Below are 6394 nucleotides of genomic sequence, written 5' to 3' on the forward strand. Positions count from 1 at the left end.
CGCACTACTAGCTTGCTTGACTTGATAACTATGATTACTTGCTTGGTTGCATCACCCATGTTCCATTCTTACTCGCTTTCTTGGGTTGATGACATATATGTTGATGCCTCTCACTTGATTTGTCATGATCATTGTCTCTTGTCTCCATTAGTTGCATCTCTCATACCACCTTGTATTGAGTGCCAACTTGCTATGCTTATTGATCGTGGAGACTTGGACACTTTACTTGTGATGCATGCTTGTTTGATTGAGCCTATTGTATTTGGTTGTTCTCGCATAATATGCCTCCATACTATGACATGCTCCCTTGTCCTTTCTTATGATGAGCATGATGCATACACTTGTTGGGTATCCTACCACACGAATGATAGGTTTTGCACTTCCGCTAACCTCATTTGTTTTTTCGAGTGTTTGTCATGTTCTTTCATTTTGAAGGATTCACAAGGCGGTACCATAACGAGACATATTGGTTATGTGAAGGCATACAAGATGCGCAACTCCATCATCCTTGAGAAACTCCTAAAGGTGAATTCCTTCCCTTTGAGCCCTCTTCAAATATGCATATTGGATGGGCCATGCTTTCATTGTTGTCTCCTTCTTCTTGTCTACATGCTACATATATTGGATGGAGGACCAACATTGGAGATGGACCCTATGGACCTTCACGTTGAGGAGTGCCACGACATCGAGCATGGTACATCAACACTCCTTTGACACATTGCACCAACACATACATATTTGTTGATTGTGTTCCCATATGTCATGCTGGATGGACATATCATACCCATAGCAAATTTGCATCTTATGCATGGATTGACTCACCTTATGATTGCCTTGTTGCATCTTGTATTTCTATGTCATCCATGATATATGAGCTTGTGCATTTCCTTAGCAAATTTGTTGTGATCTTTCTTGATGGCATATTCATACATAATGATCACATTGCCTACCATCAATTGCATGATAACATAATCATATTGAGCATACATTGCCATATTCATGCTATTGATAAACCGTCTCACTATGACATCATTTTGCACCGTGGTTGCATTGATCACATCCACAATACATTTGTGTGCACAATGAATGCTTTTGCTCCCATGAATGCTTTACATGTCATTTTACACCATTTGGATAAGCATCTCATGCATTTTCATGAACAATTCCTTTGGACGGACTCATGCTTATTTGATGGACACCTTGTGTGCGCTAACCATTGTATTTCTGAGTGTCGTTTGTGTTTGCTCTTCTTGCATGTATACCACTCCGGCGACACCTTGGAGTACTTGGATTGCGCAATGTCTTCAACTCCGTCCAACTACAAGTCTGTCCACAACAACCGTTTCCATGGTGATGAGGATCACGATCTGAGGTCGGATCTTTCCCAAGGGGGCGGAGATGATGCGGTGCATCCCACGATCATCCCCATGTACACTTCGACTACTCCCCAAGCCCCAAAAGGACATACGATAAGACCTCGACCATACGCCATGGGACACAAGGTGAACTCACTCCTCTTCTGATAAAGGCAAAGGTGTCCCGTCTTTCGATGAGATGATGGATATCGCTTTGGTGGAAGTCGACTTTGACGATCCGACTACGAACGTGCGATGATGTCGCGCCTTAGCAATCGCTAAACCAACTCCAAGAGGTTATTGACCACGCCGGAGCACGATCAACCTGACCACGAGGGTCTGTTTCCTGCGAGCAAACGAAGAACAAGCAAGAAACTGAGATTGCAATCTGGATATTGCGAATATAAGATGAAAGCTTTATTGATCAAGGTGGGGTTCTGTGACGCCTTTGTCTGGTCGTTGAACACAAACGAAGTACGCGAAGTTGCAGCTATGGCGAACTTTTAATCTAAACAAAACCCAAAGTCTAAACGACGCCCTAAGGGCTGTATTTATGGAGGAAGAGGGGGGAATTTCGCGGCCCTTGGGGAAGGGGTCCGAAACCAACCCTATCTCTTGTTTCCCCACACATACGGACTCTAAAAATAGCCTATACTCAAGTATTTCGAAATTACATGGGCCTGGCCCAATAATAAGGTGACGCAGCACCTAGAATAACCTCTGGACGAAAGTTATGAAGTAGCATCTTGTATATTTCGTCCAAGGCTTCATGCACGCATTATGGTGGCTTCAATGTCCTGAAATCATCACTTGTAACTCCATTCTTGTCCCCCATGCGCATGCCATCATCTCCATGCTTGTTCTTGCTCCAATGTTCATCCTTCTCAAAGCTAGGCCCTTCATTTGTAAGCAAAACAAATGTATCCAATTTAGGCAACATCATATTCTCATGAACATTAGAATCATTACCAAGAAACGAAAGTACCTGGTAATTTAATTGGCGTGCGCGAGCTCTAGTAATTGGTCCAGTATGTATAGCAGCAGGGGCTGTGGGTGTAACAATGGTATTGATGTCCTCATCATTCAGACTGGTCAAAATTCCGGTGCCGCTGCACCTACTGTTGATGCTTCTTTGGCTCCTGCTGCTGCGGCGGCTGAGGAGGATGACGATTATGTGGGCGATTATGAGGATGAGGTTGATCAAAATCAGAACTACGTGCAGCCACCAGCACCACCACCAGCAGGTCGACCTCAGGTATATATTCACAACGGTAGGCCTACACCACCACCTCAGGTACGAGATAATGACCATATTCCTAAACTGAAATTGAGTATTCCACCATTTGAGGGTAGATATGTTCCTGATGTATATCTTACTTGGGAGTTAGAAACTGAACAACGTTTTACATGTTTACAATATCCCGAGGAGAGACGGGATGCTGCTGCTGTTTGTGCTTTCACTAGTTTTGCATGTGTATGGTGGTCTGAACATTGTAGATTATATCCTATTCCAGCTACTTGGGCTGCTTTGAAAACTGCTATGCGTACTCTTTGGGTTCCACCATATTATCAACGTGAATTGCTTCAAAAATTGCAGCGTTTACGACAAGGGAAAAATTCTATAGAAGAATATTATCAGGAATTACAAACTGGCATGATTAGATGTGGCATTGTTGAGGAGAATGAAGCTATGCTTGCACGTTTTATGGGTGGATTAAATAGAGAGATTCAGACCATTCTAGAGTATAAGGAGTATACTAATATCACTCGTTTATTCCATCTTGCTTGTAAAGCTGAACGTGAAGTGCAGGATCGACAAGCATTGGCACAAACTAACTTTTCTGCAGGTCGACCTTCATCCTGGACACCGCGTGCATCCTCTACTTCCACTGCACCAGCACCTCCATCAGGTGCCACCTCCAGCCGTGATACAAGAACGCTGGCACAACCACCACTATCTGCCAAGAGCACACCTGCCGGGCCTGCACAGAGCTCTTCTTCGTCCATGGCATCAACAGGGCACACAAGTGATATTATTTGTCGTCGCTGTAAGGGAAGAGGACATTATGGGCGAGAATGCAAATCTCAGCGTGTGATGATTGCTACTGAGGATGGTGGGTATGAGTCCGCTAGTGACTATGATGAGGAGACTTTGGCTCTTATCACACGTGAAGAACACGGTGGAGATGATTTTGAACATGAGACGCAATACATGGCTCCTGAAGACGCTGACAGGTATGAATGTTTAGTTGCTCAACGTGTTTTGAGTGTGCAGGTCACACAAGCTGAGCAAAATCAGAGGCATAATTTGTTCCATACAATGGGAGTTGTGAAGGAACGTTCTGTGCGCGTCATCATAGATGGTGGGAGCTGCAACAACTTGGCTAGCATGGAGATGGTGGAGAAGCTATCTCTCACCACAAGACCACATCCACATCCTTACTACATCCAATGGTTCAACAACAGCGGCAAGGTTAAGGTAACACGTACTGTTCGTGTGCATTTTAGTATCTCTACATATGCTGATTATGTTGATTGTGATGTGGTACCTATGCAAGCATGTTCCTTATTACTTGGTCGACCATGGCAATTTGATAAAAATTCTGTACACCATGGTAGAAACAATCAGTATACTCTTGTTCATAAGGATAAAAATATTACTTTGCTTCCTATGACTCCTGATTCCATTTTGAAAGATGATATTAATAGAGCTAATAAAGCAAAACAGGAGAAGAATAAGAGTGAAAATCAGATTGTGGCAAAAGAATTTGAGCAACAAATGAAGCCCAATAATAAACCATCTAGTGTTGCTTCTGAAATTAAATTGAAAAGTGCATGTTTATTTGCCACCAAATCTGATATTGATGAGCTAGATTTCAGCAAATCTGTTTGCTATGCTTTTGTGTGCAAAGAGGCATTATTTTCATTCAAGGACGTGCCTTCGTCTTCGCCTCCTGCTGTCACTAACATTTTGCAGGAGTTCGCTGACGTCTTTCCACAAGACGTGCCACCGGGATTACCTCCCATTCGAGGGATTGAGCATCAGATTGACTTAATCCCGGTGTGATGAGGACATCAATACCATTGTTACACCCACAGCCCCTGCTGCTATACATACTGGACCAATTACTAGAGCTCGCGCACGCCAATTAAATTACCAGGTACTTTCGTTTCTTGGTAATGATTCTAATGTTCATGAGAATATGATGCTGCCTAAATTGGATACATTTGTTTTGCTTACAAATGAAGGGCCTAGCTTTGAGAAGGATGAACATTGGAGCAAGAACAAGCATGGAGATGATGGCATGCGCATGGGGGACAAGAACGGAGTTACAAGTGATGATTTTAGGACGTTGAAGCCACCATAATGCGTGCATGAAGCCTTGGACGCAATATACAAGATGCTACTTCATAACTTTCGTCCAGAGGCTAGTTTAGGTGTTGCGTCACCTTATTATTGGGCCAGGCCCATGTAATTTTGAAATACTTGAGCATAGGCTATTTTTAGAGTCTGTAAGTGTGGGGAAACAAGAGATAGGGCTGGTTTCGGACCCCTTCCCCAAGGGCCACGAAATTCCCCCCTCTTCCTCCATATATACAGCCCTTAGGGCGTCGTTTAGACTTCGGGTTTTATTTAGATTAAAAGTTCGCCATAGCTGCATCTTCGCGTACTTCGTTTGTGTTCAACGACCAGACAAAGGCGTCACAGAACCCCACCTTGATCAATAAAGCTTTCATCTTATATTCGCAATATCCAGATTGCAATCTCAGTTTCTTGCTTGTTCTTCGTTTGCTCGCAGGAAACAGACCCTCGTGGTCAGGTTGATCGTGCTCCGGCGTGGTCAATAACCTCTCGGAGTTGGTTTAGCGATTGCTAAGGCGCGACGTCATCGCACGTTCGTAGTCGGATCGTCAAAGTCGACTTCCACCAAAGCGATATCCATCATCTAATCGAAAGACGGGACACCTTTGCAAAGGCTCAGATTTGACTTTTTGACCATTCAACAAAGCAAACACAGAAAAGATTATGCAAAGGCTCAGATTGGTTCGGATACATGAACTAACCCTAAATTTTTTTTGACTTTTTCGTGGACTATAGGTATGAATAACATAACTCGATCTAAACTACGAAAAACTGTAAAATCTCACCGAGCAACCTGGAAATCTGATACCACTTGATAGAGGCAAAGGTGTCCCGTCTTTCGATGAGATGGTGGCTATCGTTTTGGAGGAAATCGACTTTGACGATCCGACTACGAACGTGCGAGGACGTCGCGCCTTAGCAATCGCTAAACCAACTCCGAGAGGTTATTGACCACGCCGGAGCACGATCAACCTGACCACGAAGGTCTGTTTCCTGCAGGCAAACGAAGAACAAGCAAGAAACTAAGATTGCAATCTGGATATTGCGACTATAAGAGGAAAGCTTTATTGATCAAGGTGGGGTTCTGTGACGCCTTTGTCTGGTCGTTGAACACAAACGAAGTACGCGAAGTTGCAGCTACGGCAAACTTTTAATCTAAACAAAACCCAAAGTCTAAACGACGCCCTAAGGGCTATATATATGGAGGAAGAGGGGGGAATTTCGTGGCCCTTGGGGAAGGGGTCCGAAACCAACCCTATCTCTTGTTTCCCCACACATACGGACTCTAAAAACAGCCTATACTTATGTATTTCGAAATTAGATGGGCCTGGCCCAATAATAAGGTGACGCAACACCTAGAATAGCCTCTGGACGAAATTTATGAAGTGGCATCTTGTATATTTCGTCCAAGGCTTCATTCACTCCTTATGGTGGCTTCAAAGTCCTGAAATCATCACTTGTAACTCCGTTCTTGTTCCCCTTGCGCATGCCATCAACTCCATGCTTGTTCTTGCTCCAATGTTCATCCTTCTCCAAGCTAGGCCCTTCATTTGTAAGCAAAACAAAAGTATCCAATTTAGGCAGCATCATATTCTCATGAACATTAGAATCATTACCAAGAAACGAAAGTACCTGGTAATTTAATTGGCGTGCGCGAGCTCTAGTAATTGGTCCA

The sequence above is a fragment of the Aegilops tauschii genome, chromosome 6 (assembly GCF_002575655.3).
Source record: "Aegilops tauschii subsp. strangulata cultivar AL8/78 chromosome 6, Aet v6.0, whole genome shotgun sequence".
Lineage (NCBI taxonomy): Eukaryota > Viridiplantae > Streptophyta > Magnoliopsida > Poales > Poaceae > Aegilops > Aegilops tauschii.